Source organism: Lagenorhynchus albirostris, chromosome 14 (genome assembly GCF_949774975.1).
Source record: "Lagenorhynchus albirostris chromosome 14, mLagAlb1.1, whole genome shotgun sequence".
Classification (NCBI taxonomy): Eukaryota; Metazoa; Chordata; class Mammalia; order Artiodactyla; family Delphinidae; genus Lagenorhynchus; species Lagenorhynchus albirostris.
The window spans coordinates 70,099,161-70,120,772 of record NC_083108.1 but is presented as its reverse complement, the minus strand read 5'-3'; the positions used below and the strand labels follow the sequence as shown (position 1 = coordinate 70,120,772).

The 21,612-nt window shown below is 52.3% G+C and overlaps 1 protein-coding gene and 1 long non-coding RNA gene across 11 annotated transcripts in view; one reads left to right on the top strand and one right to left on the bottom strand.

Annotated features, from left to right (window-relative positions):
• The window catches only part of CMKLR1 (chemerin chemokine-like receptor 1), a 39,194-nt gene that overhangs the window by 3,038 nt on the left and 14,544 nt on the right, over nucleotides 1-21,612 (top strand). The window contains exon 1 of one of the 6 annotated variants that reach the window (XM_060170406.1): nucleotides 13,490-13,665. The exons of 3 other annotated variants lie outside the window; for them this stretch is intronic. The gene's annotated coding sequence lies outside the window, so the exon portion shown is untranslated. Of the gene's footprint in view, nucleotides 1-13,489; nucleotides 13,670-14,613; nucleotides 15,148-21,612 lie in introns of those variants that run through there. 2 more of the 6 variants (XM_060170409.1, XM_060170411.1) reach the window with 2 other exon arrangements.
• On the bottom strand, nucleotides 1,393-14,852 carry LOC132532142 (uncharacterized). Of its 5 annotated transcripts, none has more exons than XR_009544338.1 (8): nucleotides 14,509-14,852; nucleotides 13,887-13,954; nucleotides 10,934-11,171; nucleotides 6,451-7,084; nucleotides 5,477-5,818; nucleotides 4,867-5,078; nucleotides 3,686-3,931; nucleotides 1,393-3,141 (listed from the first exon to the last, which is right to left on the bottom strand). It is a non-coding gene; the product is annotated as an uncharacterized LOC132532142 (long non-coding RNA). The 5 variants fall into 5 exon arrangements; XR_009544339.1 differs by having other exon boundaries at nucleotides 3,686-3,796; XR_009544342.1 differs by having other exon boundaries at nucleotides 5,477-5,670.

Genomic DNA, 21,612 nt, shown 5'->3' with positions numbered 1-21,612 from the left:
ATTGATGAACCAAAGGTTTTTGTATCCACTATCTCATTGAATCTCCCTATAACACTACATGGAAAGGCTTCATGATTAGCATTCCCATTTTATAAAGGAAGAAAATGAGTCTCAGAGAGGTAAAGGGACTTGCCCAAAGTCACACAGCTCATAAGCAAAAGAACTGGGATTTGAACTCAGAAAATCCAACTTCTGCCCTAGGGTCCTGCTGCACATTGGAGTGCATGTGTGCAAGGCTGCGTGTGTGTCTGCCAGTGCATGTGTGGGGTTAGGGTAGGGGTTTTCCTTGGGCTGTATTTCCCCAGGGCTGGGTATAAGGAAGTGGAAGTGAAGGAATCATTGTCCAAGTGCCCAGAATGGGCCAAGCTTGCAGTTTAGAAGGCAGCCGGGTCGTTGTCTTGGGCCGAGGAAGCCCACTGTGACTAAGTATTATAGTCACTGGCCAGAAAAAAAAGAAGGGGGTGGCGTGTGAGGACACAGCTGAGGCTGTGTGTGGGTCCTGGATGCCACCGAGGCCTTAACTGGGCCAGGCGCATAGTAGGTGCTTGTGGACGATTTCCTGCGTGAATAAACCCACCGAGGAGCGAAAGCTGTACCTGTGCGAGAACCTAAGATGGGTCAGCCCAGTCCCTGTTTTTAAGGCCTTTGGGGGAGGGGAGGCAAACTTGTCACATAGACTTTTATTCAGTCACTCAACAAACATTTATTACCCCCTGCTCTGTGTCTGGCACTCCACAAGGCAGGGTGATGAAAAAGACAGGATTCCTGCCCTCGTGGGACTGTGGAGGGGCTGTGAGGGTAGTTACATTGGCCCCCGTATTAGATCTGAGGGAAGTGAGGCCCTGATTGGTTGAGCGACATTCCCAAGGTCACTTGGTAGGATTAAGACCCGGGGCTCTGGTTCCCAGGTCAGGACTCCTTATGTGCCCCTGGCTGAGGGCGAGGCCCTAGCTTCGGGCCTGGGATGCAGGGTTGGTTTCTGGCTCCCAGGACGTGCTGTTTTCAGGCAAAATTAGGACACCAGTTAATTTACAATACTTCTCTTTTGGAACCTCTATATTTTTGCAGCGTTGGGCACAAGCATGATAGAGGAAGAGTAGAATTTCTTGCCCTGCTGGGTGGAAGCCAGAGGCCATGTTAATTCTACACGGTGCTGTCAAAGAAAGAAACATTAATGTCAGGCTGCCATCGGCTGACAGCATGACATGGCATGAACTCCACAGCCACCTGCTCTAGGGTTCAGACCCCGTCTCTGCCCTCTAACCTCCCTCCCCCTCTGAGTCCTCATCTCTAAGGGGGGGATACTCTCAGGGTCTACCACTTCACAGGGTTGTTGGGGGTTAAACGAGTTAATATACGTAAAAATATACACGAGCACAGCACATGGCCAGCTCAGTGAAGGCGCTTCTATCTTAATTCCCGGGGAAGTGGGCACTGATATTCACGTTTGTACACAGGGGTGATGTGGGCATCTTGTGCCCTGTGACCTCGGGTTCCCAAGACAGGAAAGGTCATTTCAGTCAGTCTCCTGGCTTCATGCCTTGCCCCATGGGGGAGTCCTGGGCTCCGTGGGCAGTGGGGGGGTGTCCCACCCACCATAGACACACTCTGGCAACCTTGGAAGTATCAGCAGCTGACTCAGCAGAAGGGTCAGCTGCTATCCAGGCAGAATGTCAGAATCGGTTCTGCTTTCTTGGGGTATGTGACTTGGGTCCTCTGATCTTGGCCCTGGGATCCCACTGAGAGCAGCTCTTGTGCAAGGAGGTGGGTTGGGTGGGTGGGGGGTGGGGCATCTGGTGCAAGAAACAGTGGCTAGCGTGCTCAGTATTTCCTCCTGGAGCTCAGGGGTCAGAGACACAGGAGGCCTGGTGGGGTGTAGCCAGGCAGACCTGGGTTCTGGTCTCTGAGCCTCAGTTTCCTCTTGTTTCAGAGTTGTTGAGTTCTTCAGTGTTCAGTCAGTGATCTGGGGGTGGTGATTAGGGCCAGGGGACATTAAAAATATGCCCATCCCTTGTTATCAGAATTTGTTTGAACAGTTTCCAGAATCTATGAATTCCGGGGTGTGGGATGAACGAATTGCTCAGATAGTCAGTGTATGAGCCTGTTGCTGCTATAACAACCACTGCAAACTTTGTGGCTTAAAACCATACACATTTATGATCATACCTTTCTGGAGGTCAGAAGTCTCAAATGAGTTTCACCTGGGCCTTTCTGACCAAGGCCTTTTCGATTGTTGAAGACACTCCCATCAGTGCCTGCCTGGTGCATTCAGCGCCCGAACTACCACGGGAGCAAAGAGGGGGTAGCTTTGATCGGGGCAGTCAGGAAATAGTGTCTGGAGAAGGGAGCATGCACCTGGGCTGGTTCCAAGGATGACTGGCCTCGAGCGCCTGGAGGAAAACTTGGCCAGAAATAAAAGATATTTCTGGCCGGGAGAGCAACGTGAGCAGCTTGACGAGCGAGGAACATCTGATGTGGCGAATGGAAGCAGGGAACGGCCGGAGGGAGCCTGGATGTTCTGCAGGGCCTTGAAGGTCCCATGCAACTTGCTGCGTGGTCCAGTACGCCCCATCTCACCGGAACAGCATCTTGTTGTCCCCAGACCTTGCCCTCTCCAAACTTGGTGCTTAAACTTGAACATTTGGACGAGTGAAGATTCCAGACAATCTCAAGTGAATTGAGTTTGAAATTCCAACTTGGCAGAAGGGCATGTTGGTTAGTGGCTTCATCTCCTGGGTTGTCTGGTCCAGAAACCAGAGCGGAGGAGAGAATATTTCTTTGCATTGGTGGCTTTCTCCGCTGAATGTTGGGTCTCTTCTCCTAGCACAGCCAGGACCTGCTGACAGCTGTAGGCACGGAACTTGGGAGAAACGAGGTGTTTCCTTCAGGGTTAAAGAGAGTTGACTTAGGGTGGCACCTGTGGCCAGCCCGGGATATGTTTCCTGCGGGGAGAAGGACTTGGCCGCTGCCCGTTGGAGCCAGATGAACCGGGCTGGGCATTGAAGGGTCTGCTGGCCCCTGCCATCGCCGGGGGGTAGAGCTGACTGACGTCAAGAGCAGGTCTTCGGGAAGTTCGGGCAATTTTCAGTCTCTTTTATGACAGATGCGACTCACAGGGGGCCTTCTTCAATGGTCAGGGATCTGGGTCAGGAAGAAAAACGACATCCCTTGAGTAAGAAAGAAACGGCCACCCGGGGTAGAAGCGGGACTCTGCCAGCTCACGGACCTGTTTTGAAACCCACCTCTGCCCTCGCTGGCTGTGAGACCTCGGAGAGGACACTTAACTTCTCTGAGCCTCAGTTTGCTCCACTGTAAATTGGGGGTGATTAAAGGGTTTTCCTCACGGGGTGGAGGGTGTTGGCTGGCTTACGTGAGATGCAGAGTGGCACAGAGTTGGGGCTGAAGACCAACTGTGGCCTGAGCATGAGGGACTGGCTCAGGTGGTGGGCAGAGCAGCGGGGGTCCTGAGCTGTGAGAGGCTAGAAATGTGGGAGATGGGGCAAACTGTCCCATTTTACAGCCGAGGAAACTGAGGCCTGGAGAAAACGCGTGCTCACCCCTCCTCCATTCCCTAATTCACAGCCTCCCTCTCTGCCTTGGGAACACGTCCCACCTCCAGTGGCCCTGGCTTTCTGTGCTTTGATGGGGCCCTCAAAGTAATGATTCAGTTTGGAGTAAGGCAGACCTGGGTTCGAATCCTGAGTCGCTTGATGACCAGCTGGGTGATCTCGGGTCGGTTCCTCGCTCTCAGCCTCGGTTTCCCCACTTGTAAAGGAGAGTGTTGGCAGGTTCTGCCCTGAGTTGTGTGGTGAGAATTAAAGGAGATAATCCATGTAAAGGGCTTAGCACTGGGTCCCGCACTTAGTGGGTCCCTGCAAAGACTTCTGGGCCCTGAAAATGGGGTACGTGGCAGGTCCTTGGTAAATACTTCCTGAAATGAGATTGAATTCTTTAATCACCCCCTTCTGCTCCAACCCCCAGACTGTTGGCAGTCATTTTTTTCCTGTGAAGGATGAGGCTCAGAGATTGAGGATCAGAGAGGTTAACTGGCTCCCTAAGGCCACACAGCTCACAGCGAAAGGAGTCAGGCTCCTGAGCCTTGCCCTTTGTTTACCTGGACACCACAAGGGCTGTTCCTATTCTCCTGGTCCCTTCTCCAGAGCTCACCTACCCTCCTCCTCTGTGATTTCCAGGCCTTTCCACTGATGCCACAGACTCTCCCTACACCAGTCAGGGTTATCTCATTCATCTTTGATAGCTCAATCAACACGTGAGTCTCATGCCCCATCCCTCAGAAGACTCTTCTCCTCCAGATGTTCCACTGAAAACCAAAGGGATCAACTCCTTCACGCTGAGGCGTTTGCAGCCGGTGACAGCTCGCAGGAGAGGGGTTTGTGAGCCTGGTGCCTAAGCCAGCACAGCGTGTCCACAGTGGTGGACCCTCAGGCTTTTGGACACGGGGGAGGGGAGCCTTTGGCCCGGGAACCTCCTGGAGGTCAGTAAGTGGCAGCCTCCCCTGCTTCCGGAACCTGAGGACAGGCAGTGACTGAGTCAGTTCCATAGACGTCTGTGTTACCACTTCCTCATACCTCCACTGGGACGTCTCTGTTCCTCCCTTTTCTTGTAGAATTGCGTTGACTTTTTTTTTTTTTTTTTTTAATGGGACAAAGCTGCATATCAGCGGAGCTCAGAGAAACCGAACAGGCCTGGGAGGCCGTGAGGGTGAGTGTTGCAATCTTGGCACACCCACGTCTACACTGCCTGCCTGCCTGCCTGTGGCCTTCTGCCAGAGCCCACAGGCCGCGGTGAGAGGGTGGTTAAGGCTGCGTCCTGTGACCTGGATGAAGAGGCTGGGGTCCCTCTCACCTTCTGCTGAACTGGTAAAACTGTTCCCTCACTCGGGCATCCTTCCTTCCCTGTGTGGGCATTGGAGCCGGTGCCGGGAGACCGGGGGAGAAGCATGGCTCGTCAAGGTGTGTTTGGAGAGGCAGGATGGCACGATGGTCAGAGCTTCTGGAATCCGACTGCTTGGCTTCAAATTCCTCGCCTTCCTAGTTCTGCAGCCTTGGTTTCCTCATCTGTGAAATGGGAACGACACTGCCTCACAGGGTCTTTGGTGGGGGGGACATGGATCTAGGAGAGGGCACATTTTATTTTATTTATTTATTTTTTTTTTGCGGTACGCGGGCCTCTCACTGTTGTGGCCTCTCCCGCTGCGGAGCACAGGCTCCAGACGCGCAGGCTCAGTGGCCATGGCTCACGGACCCAGCCGCTCCGCGGCATGTGGGATCTTCCCGGACCGGGGCACGAACCCATGTCCCCTGCAACGGCAGGCGGACTCTCAACCACTGCGCCACCAGGGAAGCCCTATTTTATTTTTTACCTTTGTTATTTTGGTATTTGCCGTGCCATTTGTTTAAAGGAAAGAACCTGGGGTTGGGGAACTTGGAATTGGGCGTTCATGTGGGGGACGCACTTAGCTGGGGTCCCAGAGCTCGGTAAGCGTGTGGCATTCACGACTCTGTCTCTAGGTGTCCGTGTCCCCGGCGATGGGGCAGATTTAGTGAGAAGCTCTGCCCCTTTCTGCTTTCTCGCTGTGGCGCTTTGGCAAGTTGCTGTGCCTCGCTGAGAGCCGTGTTCTTGAAAACTGGGGCTGCGTCAGCTCCATCTCTGGTGGTTGTAAGGATGCAGGGCTGACATCAAAGGCGGCCCTGGCCCTGGGGCAGCCATCAGTTCTGGAAGCGCCTGAAAGGCCTCTTTGGGCGTCATCTGGCTCCCCCGGGGCGGGGGCGGCAGTGGTGTCCGGCTGGTTTCTCCCCTAGGATGTCATATGGAAATGCTGGGGGCACCCCAGACACTCAAGTTCCTTAGGGGGCTCTGAAGCTCATGGGGTGCGGAGCAGGGCCACCGTGGGGAGCTGAGTAGAAGGCCGGCTGCCTGGCCCCTGCCTTCTCAATGCACCTCCTGCTCCCGGGACCCCTCCACCCCTTCAGGCTCTCCCTCCACTCCTCTCCCCTTCCCCCTCCTTTTTTCATCAGCCAGTGCTCTGAGCCAACCGACATCTTCCAGAGCTGGAGTGGACGGAGCATCTTTGGTCAAAACCAAGCACTTACCTGCACCCTGAATCATGGGCCCTCATTAACCCTTAGTGAGGGAATGAACACACGAGCCGCAACAGCAGAGGGCCAACCCCTGATATTTTGGGGGACAGCATCTGGGGCATCACTTGAAGTCCCCTCTTTCCCTTACGCAAAACCAACCCTCACTAAAGTTATTTTGAGGTCGTGTGCCTTATTTTTAAAACACACATAATTCCTTTGAGGGCATACGCTTTGTAAAAAAGAAAGCATGGGACTTTTGTGTTCAACACCGTAATATTCCCGTCCATTTAAAGACCAAAATTGTGTCCCTTGGAAATCTTTGGCTCAGCTCCAGGGAGAGGCCCCTCACCTGATTCCTATCTCTGTGGTTCATTTGGAGAAACTTGGGGTAGAGAATGCATGGATCGTCAGGTCTGACGGGGGACACTCACAGACAATTGAGTCCTCTTCCCTTGCTTCTCCGCTGTGTAGGTGAGGAAACAGAGGCACAGAGAGGTTACGTGACTTGCCCAAGGTCACACAGCTGGTAAAGGCAGAGCCAGAGTTTGAACCCAGATAGCATTAACCACAACACTTGCATTCCCAGAAGAGGAAACTGAGGCCCAAACGTGATGTCAGAGAAAGAAGCCTGGGTGTCCAGACCATTTCTTCAGCCGTGCTGGCTCCTGAGCTCAGGCAGGGTCTGAGCCCCATGTCCTCAATGCTGGACCAGAGGGCATCTTCAGGGTCATCTGAAATATCTACAGGTTCGAGGCTCAGAGAGGGGAAGAGATTTGTGCAGATTCTTTGAAAATTAGGAGCAGAGTTGGGCCTGGAACTCAGGCCTCCTACCTCAGCGTGGTTTCCCTCCAGGGAAGATTCAAGGATGTGGGTTTGGATGGGAAGACAGAGCTGCTCTGTGGGTCTCAGTTTCCCCTGATGTCAAAAGGGGGGTTGAGAACCCCGGCCCACTGGAACCTTTCTGTGGCCAAGTTTTTAACAGCCTGCAGAGAAACGAAAAGAGAGAACACAGACAATCGAGTGATTGTTTTATTCATAAAGTGAAGTATTTTCAGCTGAGAAGGATGAGTCCATGTCTCATTGATTTTTGTCAGTATTAACATACTGTTTGTTTTCTGAAATGGTGAAGATGGTCAAAGACAGTTTTAATTCTGCCGTGCCCTTACTTGGCAAACCTAGAAAAGTGGTAAGTCTAGGACAGTCTCAGAAGCGTTTGGGAAATATAACTGGTTCAGGAGTTCGCTTGAGCTCAGAGGGTCTCTTGGGCTCCTTTGAGGTGAGGGAGGGCACGGGTGCAGCTGAGGTGGGGCACCCAGAAAGAACTGAGAAATTGGGCGTGGAGGTGAAGGCTCTGGCTGCCAGCGCCAGGGCTGGACTTCAAGAGAGGAGGACGTACCTGGCACACCATGGTTTCCCCACAGGGGCAACAGGATGCAATGGTTGCCATGTGAGGCCTCCATCACGACTCAGAGTCCAGGCAGTGGGCGGGGAGGGAGAGGACTGGGGGAGAGAGAATGAAAGGGGGAGATGCTGATCGTGGGTCAGAAGGACACAGGAGGGGGCTGGGAAGGGGCGCAGGGAGCCTGCTCTGGCTGGGACAGAGGGCGAGATTTTGGTGGGAAGGGGTTGAGTGGGGAGGAGTTGAGAGGGGGTCGTAGGGCCTCTGTCGAGGTGGTGGATACACAGGAGAGGAATGAGTAAAAGACAGTCCCAAGAGGCTTGTTGTGGCTTCTGAGCCACAGCTGTGGCTGTGTCTTAGGCAGGGGCTCCCCAGAAGCAGAGCCTGAGGTGAGGATTTGGTGAATGGGAGGTGGTGAGGGTGTGTCTCAGGCAGGGCTGGGATTTGGTGAGGGAAGGGAGGCAGGGTCATGCCATTTCAGGGTTGGATCTCATCTTTATTGAACATTTTGATATTTTGCTCATCGTGCCTTTTGTGCATTAGCTTTGATTTTTCAATGCTGCATGAAAGTCTTATTTATCCTGATTAGTGGGTTTTGGGGGGCACACCCTTAAATTTGCATTCAAGGGTCGGGCACAGGGAGGATGTCAGCAAGAATATGGTCTCAGGTGGAGACTAGCCTCAGCCTGATCCCGGGGGTGGGTGGACTCTGGAGCCTGAATTGTACCCCATGGCAGTCGGGGAGAAGCAGCTCCTGCTGGGCTGAGGGCAGTTCTCAGGAGAAGGGGGCAGCAGTGAGCTGTGCTATGAGCATTCGCTACAGCTGTGGGATGGGTGCTCCCCTCTGGTAAAGGGGATCTGGGCCACCAACACCTACTACAATATTCTTTGTGGTTCTTTGAGAGATGGCAGTACAATTTGAATTATTTATAAGTGCTTATGGCTGCTGGACTGTTTCTTTGAATGTGACTGTGCTAGAGCTTCCAGGGCACAGCTTCTATTCCTGTTATAGAATGGATGAATGAATGAGTGCTTGCAGCAGGGAGGGTGTCCGGGCTTGGGGAGAGGGGAGCAGGATGGTGGGCGGAGCTAGTGTGGCTGTGACCCTCACCTGAGGGGTGGACTCATTTCAAGTTGCTCGTTCATTTCCTTAGAAGGTGGGAGCTGGGGAGAGGAAGGCCAGAGTGGAGTAAGTATCTATGATTCTGGCCATGGAAAGAGGAGCAGAGGGAGGAGGAACCTGGCTTTGGGTTTCTTAGGACTTGGAATTACATCTTTGTATTCCGAGCTGCTTGCCTGCTACCTGGCAGATAATATGGGCTCCGTGAGGTTTCCTGAATGTATGAATGAGAAATATGTAATCTGTGAGCAGGTATTTACACCTCAGTGTGAAAGAAGCTCTGAGAGGAGGTTTTGTATCCTCACACTCCCTTATGGCTGTACCACATTCAGGTCTGGGGCAATGCCAGGCAATCGTACGAATCGTAATCATACCTGACGACACTAATAATAGAAACAGTGATAGATTCTTTACTGAGAACTTATCGTGGACCAGGCATTGTTCTGGACGCTCTGTATTCCTTCTCTTATTTAATTCTAATACCAACTCTGTGAGGTATGTACTATCACTGTTCAATCTTGCAGATCGGGAAAGTGAGGCACAGAGAATTTAAGCGACAAAGAAGTCTCACAAGTCGTCAGTGGCAGAACTGGGATTTGAACTTGGATGGCCCAGCTCCAGAGCCTGCCCTCTTCGCTATCACGCTGAGCATGGCTTTGGGTTCAAGTCCTGGTTCCTCCATTTTTTAACTGTGTGACCTTGGGCAAGTTGCTTGACCCCCTCTGAGCTTTAGTTTCCTCAGTTGTGAAGGGAGGGTAGTGTCAGGGCTCTTGGGAGGCTAGAGCAAAGTGAGGGATGGGAAGGATCCTGAGGGCTCACGGTGATGGTTCCCACAGCTCAGCATCATGGTGGTTTCAAGGGTCCTCACTTGTGGCTACAAACTGCGGGGGCCCTTGGAAACCTACACTAGTGAGACGTTGCCAGGATTCTTGGCAGGAGGGTGAGGAAGAGGGATGAGGGAGACAAAGGCTCTTCTGTCAGCCACTTGGGGCCCGTCCCAAGTTGGGAAGATGTGAGTCCTGTAAGGGAGAAATGAGGAGTGCCTGGGCGTGGGGTGGGCGCTCTGTTGCCCGCCAAGGTTTGTTCTTCATGAGAAATGGGTGGAAAATTATTTTGGATCCTTTCCTGAGGGGCGGGGATGGCCAGGGCCCATGCATGGAGGGGAGAGGTTTCTCCACACCCCGGGAATGCGATCACGGCCTTATCTTCAAACAGGATGAAAGCAGAAAACAGCTTCAAGCCGGCATCTGCTGTGGGCTGCCCAAGGCGGCCAAGCCAGCTCCAGAAAATGGCTTCCCATGGGCTCAGGCTCCAGGCTCTGAGCTCGGGGTCGACCCCAGAAATCTGCTGACTGGTCCGTCACTACCCTGTTCTGTGCCTCCTCCAGCCTGAGTGCCTTCTTCTCTGGGAACCTACAAGCTCCAGATCTACCCTTTGGGGTTGTTGAGGGCGCCTCGGGCCTAAATCTGTCTCCCATACTCTGCAGATAGTTTCATACACTGCAGCATTCATTTCTGATCCCAGTCTACCTGGCTCTGAAGCTTTTTTTTTTTTTTTTTGATGGATTAAATCACAGCACAGCCAGTGAAAAGGAAGGGCTTAAGACTTGTTTTCTCATCATAAAAGAAAGGGTTTGAGAGCCCCAGACACTATTAAGAGTAAGTGGGGAATCACACACACACACACACACACACACACACACACTGATTTCATGTAATACTGTAACACATACATGACGATGAACTCTAACAGTAAGAGACTGGAAACAAGCCAAATGCCTGCGCCCAGGAGACTGGATAAGTAAATGAAGGCAAATCCAATAATGGAATACTATGCAGCCATCAAAAAGGATGGGTGCTTTTTACACACTGATATGAAATCATCTCCAAGGTATATTGTTGGGTAAGAAAGACAAGTTGCAAAATAGTGTGTGTAATAGACCAACTTTCATGTAAAACAGGGAAGAACTTGGAATATATATTTGTATTTGTTTAAAGACACTCTGGAAGGAGACATAAGAAACAAAAGGATTTGGGTGCAGTGGGGACTGGGTGTATGGTGGCAGGATAGGATTTGCATTCTAACCTTTTTATAATTTTAGATAGTTTTGAACATCACCAATTCGATGGAGTTGTGTAGCCTAGTCAAAAATTTAAATTAAAAAAGCCAACTTAGAATTGTGAATGGATGCCCATTAGGCTAAAGCAAGTGTCACTGTGAAGAGATATTATAAACGCTAATGTCCGTGGCTTTCATCGCCGTTACCTCTTTGGCCACCACAGGAACATATTTGGGATTTTAAGTCTACTCTACCTGACTCCAGCTTCCTCAGTGTCACAAGGAGAAAGTTCCTTCTGGTCTCCTTGAACCTGGCTTGAGAGGGTCCTGTTTGAGGTTTATGTAGGACCCACTCTTTCTTCAGCATCCATGTCATCCTGGTGGCTGACATGTGCTCCCAGTGGCCCCCTGTGGCCACGGCCGGTCCAGCCGATGTCTCACCGTGGATTTGCCATCTCATTCCAAGAGAATGCTTGACCCCTCGATGAAGTGTCTGTAGGAAAGAAATCTGTCCTCATGGGCTAATATTCAGTGGACACAGAGATCCTCTGGAGAAGGTAATGACTGAAAACCCGTGCTTGTAGGAGTCGTGAGTGTCCTTGTCAGCATCCTTTTACCATAGAACAGGGTAACAGACAAGCAAGCCCAGGGCAGTGAGCGTCACGACACCCCAGGCCCGTCTCCGGCTGGTGGAGAGCGTGGCTGGGTTCTAGCATTTGTCACAGAGAATAATGTCCTGCTCTCCGCTGCCTATAGTATCAAGACATCAGTTCAGAGAAACGGCATCAGCGAGAATGCCTTGAGGGCCACACACTTCAGGCCCTTTCCCAGACATTCTAGAAATTTCTTCCCATTAAGCCAGCAATGCATAACCCTGGATGTCTAGACCAAAGCAAATAGTCACTCCTTCCCTGGCACGTCTGGGGAAAGCAGCTCCTACTGAATGGCCTTTTGGGGCAGAGCTGCCAGCTTACAGGAGAGGGTATTGTATTCAGGCAGCCAGTGTTTGGAAGCCTCTCCTGAAACATCTGGAACCTCAAGCCTGCATCTACCGTCAGCACATCTCTGAGGATGCTGGCCTGCACGTCATGCTGTGTCCTCTCTACACGGAACTCTGGACAAGGTCCTTCTGTTCCTGGTCCCCGAAGGTTTCGCCTTCCCCGAAGTAGGTTTGTTTTGAGCCAGGGGGCACGTGACTCCTGTAACTGGTTTTTCTTTTCCAGACTAGCAGTCTGTGAGTCCACTGTGTGGCCCACCCAGGCTAAGTATTTAGGACATTACTTATTGTCTGCATTTTTCCCCTCAGCCCTGGCTCCGTTTTCTGTCTCCACCCGTTTCCTTTCCTCCTTTCACTCTCACTTTTAATTTACGTTCCCTCGGATACCTGAGCCTCTTCGGAGCTTTACCCCACCCTTGGGACCACCAAGCCAGTACCTAAGCAAACAAAAAATTTGACAAACCTGCAAGCAAAAGCAGCCTGTGAACACCCCTCCCCCTGCCCGAGGAAAGAGCAGTCCCAGCTGTAGGGACCAGCAGGTAAGGGGTTAAGAATGATGCAGAGGAAGTGCTGGCCAAGGTTAAAGTGAGGAAGTGGCCGCTGCCAGGGGAAGGAGGTGGCTGGCTTATCCTGTGTGACTCCAGGGGGCTGACCCAGGCTGAGGGGAATGTGGCAGGTTGCTGGAGTTCAGTTTAGTAAAAAAAAGGAAGAGCTTTCTAATGACTTGATGGGTTTTTCTAGAAGTTCTGCTGTGGGGATGGGGGAAGAGAGAGAAGGGCAACCTTCTCTGGAAAATGGCAGAACCCAGGGAGAGTTTTTTTTCTGATGATTTTATTTCTGAGTGATGGCTCGAGGGCCTAGGGGATGCCCAAGAAGAGGTTCTAAGTGGATGGTCCCCCATTTTGAGGTGAAACCAAGCCTCAGAAACCAAGCAACTTACCAGGAGGGCTCCCCTTCCTGCTGCCTGTGTGATGATGTCTTGTGTCTTTCTAAGCTCTACCAGGCACCGGTTTTTGCCCCCTCTGCTCTCTACAGCATCCCCACGCCTAGCACAGTGCCTGGCAGAGATCTGTCAAATTTAACTGAATGAAAAAATAAAAGTTTTTTTTTTTTAAATGATGACAGAGCTAGAATAACAAAGTCGATGTTATCTGACTCCAGAAGTAGCTTCCTTTAAACATCACAGCCACGGGGTGTGTTTGTTGGGGCTGGGATTTTCATATAGGCAGGGCCACCTGCCTGTCCTGATTTGCCTGGAACGTTCTGGTTTTAGCACCAAAAGTCCTATTTCTCAGGACACCCCCAAACTGGGATGACTGGTCAACCTATATACCCTGCATTTGTGATCTCATGTAAGCGTTACACTGGACCGCTTTGCAGATGAAGAGACTGAGTCATGGCCTGAGATCTCAGGGGTCAGGCTGGCCTCGGCACCTGGCTTTGCTGCAGCTGTGTGAGGCTTAAGCCCTCCGCTGCCCTGAGCCAGTTTCCTTTTTCTGTAGCATGGGGGTGGCAGACCCCTCGAGCCTATAGCCTCTCCAGCAGGGGCTTTTAAGGATTCTGACATTTCTTCTGGGCTTCAACTGTCTGTTTTTTCCACTGAGGGTGGGGGGCAGTTTTCCCAGTGAGACCCTTTCTCGGGCAAGGCTGAGTTTCTCCTTGGGAAAAGGTGACAGCACAGTTATAGGGTCAAGGGGGAGGGCAGCCTGTCCCTCCTCCCCCCAAGCCTGGGAACAGGGTGGGATCTCCTACATACTCCACCAATGCCAGCCCTTCCGTCAGCTGCCTGGGCTGGAGCCAGGCAATTCCAGGGGGCCAGAGCCTGCCTGAGTGCCCCGGGGGCCCTGTGCCTGGTGTTGGCAGCCTGGGCGGGGCGCGGCTGGGGCGGCTCAGGCCTGCAGGATCTCCCAGGGGTCCTCCTGGCTGGACGTGCCTCTGCAGCCCCCGGCCTGCTCTGGAGCCTGGCGTGTGGCGACTGCACTGGCCAGAGGTGGGTAAGTCGGGTCACTGAAGGCTCTTTGAGGTGGGGTTGTGGGTATGTGAGACACGGCTCCCCTGCCTGCCCCGTGCATGGGCGAGTCAGCGGGTGCAAGAACAGAGGGCCTTGCACACAGTGGAGTCCCCAGCCAGCAAGTCGCAGAACGTCAAGGGCAGTCACGGTGATTGAAGGTGTGGGCCCCCGTGTCAGAACAGCCCAGGTTCAAATCTTACCTCTGCCTCTTCCTAGGTGTGGGATCTTGGGCTAGTGGCTTTGCTTTTCTGTGCCTCCGTTTCCACATCTGCAAAATGGGAATGAAAATACCCACCTTAAAGGTTTGTTCTGAGTAGAGGCCCTGGGTACACAGTTGGCGCCTGACAAGTAAGGGCCACTGTTATCACCACCTCCCACCCCCAGCCTCTCAGTGGTTTAGATTCCTCCCCTACCAGGGCTGCACCTGGGAACCCGGGGAAGAAGGAGGGAGAGGAAGGAATGCGGCCTGAAGGCTTGTCACGGCCTAGCAGTGAAAGAGGCCAGCAGCCCACCCAGGACGCTTAGAAGCGCTGTGATAAGGACAGGAGAACATTTTCAACAGCTGTGTGGGTTGCAGCTGGGGTGCCCTGGAGCACGGGCTCTGGAGACCACAGATCCAAGTTCAAGTCCTGGCTCCACCAGGGCTGTCTGGTGATCCTGACCAGGTTCCTTTCAGAGCCTCAGTTTCAACACCTGTTAAGTGGGGATAATAACCATCCCCGTCTTGGGTGGGGAGCTGGTCAGGCTACGGGGAGATAAGGAAGGCAAAGCATCCAGCCAGACGTCTGGCACATGCCAGCAGATCATTCTCTGTCTTCTTACCATTTGCTCTCCGTTCTGCCTGTCTTTTTGTCCAGTGCGTAGCGAGGCTGGGGGGAGCAGGACAGGAAAAGGTTCCTCTGACCCCCAGCACAGCAACCTGTAAGAGCAAATGCCCAGAGGCCTTGACCGCCACGCATTCAAGGGGCACTGGGCTCCTGGGGGCACAAGTGAGTGGGTCGTCTTGGAAGGACTTGGGGTCCAAGGTTCCCCCTGTGGCTCCTCCCTGAACCCAGCCGGCAGTTTCCCACGAACCCTGCCGCCCTGTCCTGGGTGGGTGCGTGCATGTCGCTGACCTCCCTCGGGCTGGCGAAGGGGAACAGAGCTCAGTGCTCACAGCCAGGGGCCCTCCCTTCCTCTTTTTTGCAGCTTATCTCCACCCAGCCTCCTGATCTGGGCTGCCTTTTCCCCTTAACATCCCTTCCCTGAAACTTAGTAACGTCAGGGTCAGGCAGGCGCGCACGCGCACATGCCCCCACGTAGATGCTTTTAGCCTTGTTTCATCAATAGTGAGATAACAAGAAACAGGATCTATGCTGTGCGCTCTACGTATGTCAAGTTATTTAATCCCAGAATAGTTCAGTGCAAGAGGTATTACAATTTTCCCCACTTTGCAAATAGGAAGACTGAGGCAGAGGGCAGGTAAGTGATCCTCCACTGCTGAGATTAACCCCAGGCAGCCTAGCTCCCCAGCTGGGCACTCAGCCCCTCCACCATCTGGCCTCAGTGAGAGCCTGAGCTTTATGAGCTGGATGTCTAACCTTCCCCCAAATCCTATTTCAAGGAATAGCTAATGATTACATAATAGCAACATTTCTGCCTTTTGTCTTTCAAAGCTCTGCAACCCCCATGATTCCTCCACACTGCACCCCAACTTTCTTTGCTTTCCTACTCTCTCTTTCCTCCACTCCAAAGTCTTCCTCTCTCAGTCCAACCTGTCCATTTTAGAGATATGGAAACTGAGGCCTGATCAGAGAGGGAAAGTGCTTGCCTAAAGTCACACAGCAAACCAGGGACACGATGGGAGGTTCTGTCAGTTGGTTCTCTAAGCTCAGCCCTCAATGCACTCCTCAGGTTTGCTGGAGGGGGCATCAGGTTGCATCCTTGAGATGTCCCGCCACCCCCATCATTTAGCATAAACTATTCTCTCCCTCGCTTCTCTCCACACCCACAGCTGCTCCAGCCTTGCCCCCAACCAGCCTGAGCCAGTGAATGGTGGTGGTGGTGGGAGTGTTGGCCCCCAGGCCATTATTACTTTTACTGCAGTTAATTGTGGGGGAGTTAAAAGTAGAACTCTAATGGTGGAATTCAAGGCCTAGCAACAGGGTTTACCAGGCATCAATTTTTGGGTAGGGGATGCCTTTCTGAATCCAAAAATCAGACCCCAGAGGCTGCTCTTTCATCTGCACCCGTGTTCTTCACTTACCTGCCTCTCACACCCATCCTAGGATTAGCATACCTTGTAAGCTACTGGTCTGGCTGCCCCTTGGCATTTCCTCCCTCCTGTCTCTCCCCATCCCCAGTGACACCCAAGGATGGGGAATCAGTGTTGCCATGGTGACTAGATTTCGTCTGTGGCATCAGGGATTCTCGGGCTGGGGTTGGGTCTCAGCCCCTGGGACTGGCCAGTGTGACCTGGCTTCTTCCATGAAGACTCATTTTGGTGTATCCTGTCCCTACTCCTCTGCTCATCCAAGATTTTTCTTGGAGCATTGGCAGTTGCCATGGAAACGGCTCTTGAGGCAAATGTGCCCATGCCGGCTGAGGAAGAATTCCCTCAAGAAAATGGGGAGATTGCCAGACTCCCCGGCTCTGTGATGGGGCCCTTGATTTCTGAAGCCTCCAAAAACTGCCACTTCTGAGTGGACCTGGAGCTGGTGGGGGATTCTCACTCAGTTCATCAGGTCTTTTGCTAGCCTCTTGCCTCCACTCTCCCCTCTTCCAATGCAGTCTCCGTATGAGCCACCTGGGCTAGAGCTGGGGTTGTTTAGAAAAATGGACACCCCTCTGCTTAAAAACCAGCCATGGCTCCCTATTGCCCACAGGATAAATTTGGTACCTTGCAGGAGGTCTCATAATCTGATCCCCTCTTCTTTTCTCAGCCACGTCTCCTGCCATCCCCCCAAAATTCCCGCCACACACACACAGACACACATGCACAAGACACCCACACACAATCTAACCGCACGTTACCCAGCCTCTGTACCTTTGCACACAGTTTCCTCTGCGGAGATGCCTTCTCCCTCCACTGCTCCATTAAGCAAAGGCGTCGTACCCCTCAAGCCTCAGCTCAAATGTCACTTCCTCCCAGAAGCCTCCCCTGATTTCCCTGGCTACCTTCCCTTTGCTTTGTACAGAGCCAGGGCCACAAACTCAGCCAGCAACAAGGTCAGGCAGGAGACACGACTGACTAACATCGGAACATTCTCCACTTCCACAAAGAAATCCACACTCTCCCATTAAAGCTGAAAGTGAGAATGACTGTTCATCTTTCTCTTATCTTGCTCCTGTTTCGACAACAGTAGAGAGCCAGGGCAGGCTCCATGGTGAATCACAGCAGACTCATTGCCCCAGAGTCAAGGGGTTGAACATAGGGAGGCTGCCAAGAACCCCATCCTGTCTGTGATGCAGGCCCAATAGGGCTGGTTTGCTGGAAGTCTGGATTTTAGGTGACATCTCAGAGCACTGACTATGCCATGGTCCTGCACCCACCTCCCCTACTTGGGGGCACAGACTCCCACAGTCTCCAACAAGGAGTGTGACACTTAGAAGGTATTCACTAGCTGCTTATTGAATGGATGTTTGAATGAATGGATTCACGCTGTTTCTTGAACCTGCTAAACCTGCTCCTGCCTCAGGGCCTTTGCACTTACCCTTCCCGCTGCCTGAAGTGCTCTTCCATCAGATAGTGATGTGTCTCCCTCTCCCTGTATTCAAGTCTGCTCAAAGGTCTCCGTATCAGAGAGGGCTTCTCGGAACACTCTGCCTAAAATAGCACCCCGCCCCCATCTCTATGCCCCACTCCTCTTTATATTTTAGTTCATAGCATATATCATCATCTGTTATTTTCGTTTCATTTTTCCAGCACTTACATACTGCTTCCAATGAACCAGGCATGCTTCTAAACATTACCAACGTAAACTCATTTAATCCTCGTAACAACCCTATGAGGAAAGAGCTATCACCCCCATTTTTCAGATGAGGAAACTGAGGCACAGAGAGGTGTGGTGACTTGCCCACAGTAACGCAGCTGGTGAATGGCAGGGCGGGGGTTCAAACCCAGGCAGTTTGGCTCTAGAGGTGTTTGTCCTCTTTATTACAAATGTGTTTATCTGTTTGTTACCCAATCCTCACCCTCGAGAATGCCAGCCCCTCCAGGGAAGCAATGTGTCCATTTTGTTCCCTGCTGTAGCCCCTGGATCTGGATCTGGGCTTGGCACACAATAGGTGTTTAATAAATATTTCTTGGAAGGATGGAGGAAGGGAGAGAGGAGGATCAGAGAATTGGAGGGAAGAATCCTTGGCCTTCTGAGCTTTCCATTAGCCCAATGTCAAGGCCATCTTCTTGGAAGTTTCTCAGCCTCCTGGAGGGTTTGAGTCAGCCTGTCTGGAAGGGACCGCACCTCGCCCTCCCTTCCCCTCCCTCACCCTCCAAGAGGGCTTCTGTTTTCTGACCTCTCCCAGGCAAAGGTGCCAAACCGCACTCCTGGAACCCCAGGCCCACGCTGCGCACACTTCCTCCCGTGACAGGGCCATGGAGGAGAACGTTCCAGGCCAGAGGCAGGAAGTCTCCGAAGCAAAGTGGCCTGGAGTGAACAGGGCTGTTGGGCAGACAGTGAGGGGCCTGGGCGGGGCTGCTCTCGTCTAGCTGTGCTGGGGCCTCAGGGCTGCTCAGGCGACGAGCAGATGGGACATGGGAGAAGGCTGGAAAGGGGTCTGTGACCTGATGCTGCAGCCTCCTGGTGTCTCCAATTTACCCAATGTTCCCTGACATTCTGGGAATTCTAGAAAAGGCTGTGTCCTGCCAAGTTCTCCTTGGATCCTAAAATAAAGGACCCCACCAAGAGGGTGGAAACATATTTTCCAGTTTTACCGCTGTGAGATAAATCCCCCCCCTTTCCTGTAATATTACTAATTACTGGTATTAATAGTATTGGTAACTGTGATCATGGCAGGCACAAGGCCAAGCACTTTACCAGCCTTGTCTTATTGCATCCTCACAACTCCTAGAGAAAGATGCTATGGATGAGGCGCCTGAGGCTCAGAGAGGTGAAGCAACCTATACAAGGTCACACAGCCTCCAAGTGCTGGAGGTGGAACTGAAATCTAGTTCTAAGTCATATGGAAAATGATTCCAGGGAAAACCAGGAGAGGAGAAGCCCAAAGTCCAGCCTAGAGCTCCTGGTTATACCCATTGCTCAGTTTCTGGGTAACTTTGGGAAAGATCATGAAACTTGTTTGAATCTCAGTTTTCTTATCTGTTAAATGGGCATAAGGGGGAATTGGCATCGTCTGAGGCCCTATGAGCGGCTGGCTGTTTTGCTAGGTGCTTCATATAATCATTTTCCTTCATCTTCACAGTATGTTGGGCCATCTGTATGTGCCAGGTTAGAAACGGAAGGTTGGAGATGTGGAGAATGGGCCCGAGGCCACATAGCCTGGGCACCTCCTTGTTATGCTTTAATGCCCTGTGCAGCCGGAAGTGGGACAATGCTTGTTTTAACCGAGGGACTATAGTCAAGTTGAAAAATGCTTTGCAGAAGCTCTGGCAGAGGATGTGGGGATGCCAGGAAAGGAGAAGGGGCCGAGACGGGGAGGGAATGGCAGTAGCCACCGTTTCCTCATCCGGCCCCGGGAGGCATCTGGTCTGGAAGGAGGAGGCTGAGAGCAACCGCTGGCTGGCTCCCAGCCCTCCTCTACTTCCAGACACCATCCAGGCTCATCTTTGAGCTCTGTGAGTTTCCTGGTAACACAGCCCTTTGCTTTGGTTCAGAATCTGCAAACTGGATATTTGGCCTGGCTTTCTCCCCTCCCTCCATGAGACAGGGATGCTACCGGATCTCACAGGCACGTCACCATCTGATTTTTCTATACAAACGTTTGCTGAGCACCTGCTGCGCACCAGATACCACGTTCACCTCGTCATTTTGTGATATGCTCACGGTAACCCTAGGAGGGAGGTAATAATATCAGCCCCATTTTACCAATGAGCACACTGAGGCTTGGAGAAGAGAGGTAATATGTCCACAGTCACTGAATGAGGAAGGGCCTTGAAACCTGGTCTGGCTGACTTTCAAGTATGGGCTTTTAGCCACTGTGCAGCTGGGAAGGGGGAGGGGGGCGAGTCTGAGACAACACTGTCACAGTCAGTAAGGACCCCCCAGACTTGGGGTCTTGGTGGTGGGGAGGCTTCCATCCCAGAGATCTTAATCCTGCAAGGGGTCCCAAGAGCTCGCTTCGTCCAGATCCCTGGATTTTCTGAAAGGAAGGTTTTATTATTGCCATTTTATAGGCAACCCTACTATAGCTCAGAGAGGTAAAGCAACTTGTCTGGGGTCACACAGCGTGGAGCTGAGCCATGCTGTCTTTTTATGGGCACAAGGCTAGGAATAGACAGACACTTGGCCCATTCAATTATGGCATATTTTAAAGCTGGAAGAGAGCCTTTGATGCCATCAACTCCAACCTCCTTGTTTTATAGTTGGGGAAACCAAGGCCCCAAATGGTCAGGGATTAATCTAAAGACATTTGCCAAGTAGATCCTGTAAGGTATAAAAGAAAGAGCACTGTATTCTTAATCTGGGTTCAAATCCTACCTCTGCCTCTCACTAGCCACGTGACTTTGGGGTAAGACCCTTAACCTCTCTGGCCTTGGCTTCCTCAACTCTAAAATGGCCATAATAATCCCCCTGGGTTTGTGTGAGATGATACACATAAGGTGCTTCTCAATGTCCTGGCATATATAGTAGGTGCTCAATAAAATATGGATATTTTGGTGATTATTATAATATTTAACCCTGGCATTCTAGGGTCAAAAGCTCTTTACCAGAATGTCCAGGAGTGACTTTCAGGGGCCTGGTAAGGTTCTCAGAGTAACAGAGAGAGAGGGAGGGGCTGCAAAGAAGGGCTGCAGAAGCAGATGAGGCCGGTCTTCAGCTTCCTCGCCCTTCTCTCCCACAGCAGGTTGGGGCACTAAAGATGGGGACAGTTCCTTTGGCTGCTCCCTTCCACGCATCTCAAGGTACCCAGAGGAGAAGCCATGCTCTGGGGCGGTATCAGATGCAGCCTGGCCCTCAGGGCTGAAGGTGGGCTGTGCTGGCCTGGATTTAGGGGGACAGGGGCTGGAACTATGACAACTCGCAGGGCACCCAGGAGCCACTCAGAGTCTGGGCTCCAAGCCCACGCCATGAGCAGAACACTGAGGGCATTGCCAGCACGGGGGAGACGGCGACCACCACTGGCAGCCTCCTCCGACCACATCCTGAGCGGCTCACGTAACACCCCTGTGCCTGCTGCCTCCCAGATATTCTGTGTACACAGCTTGGGGACTATTGACGTGAGTAGACTCAAGGCCGACTTCAGGGGAGTAAGCGAACGGGATGCCGGGCCTCCCAGCCCAGTGGGTTATGAGCATGGGAGAAAATCTGTTTACAGGCCACCTCCAGGGGCTGGGGCACTGTTTACGGGGGAGAGACCCAGGCTATTTCCCTGACCGCTTTGGATGTAAGCTGAGTGGCCGGGAGAATTCATAGTGTTTGTGCATTGGACCCACGGTGGGGGCCAGAGTAGCCTTTTGGCCTGGAAAGAGAGACATATGTCCAAACAAAGAGAGACATACGTCCAAACAACATACGTCCAAACAATCTTGGACATATGTCCAAAGAGACACATACATCCAAACAATCTTGGGGGTCTTTTGTGGCTGGAATAGCTGCTGGGTCTGCAGTAAAATAGTGGGGCTGGGTTTGCAAGGAAGAGTCCGCCCTCTGCCTGGGCCAGGAATCTGCTTCCGAGTCAGGATTCTCTCTGGGGCTGGGGTCCAGCCTCCGCTCAGTCCTAGGGTAGGCAGGGGCCAGACTGCTTGGGCCTCCGGGACACCGGTAAGGA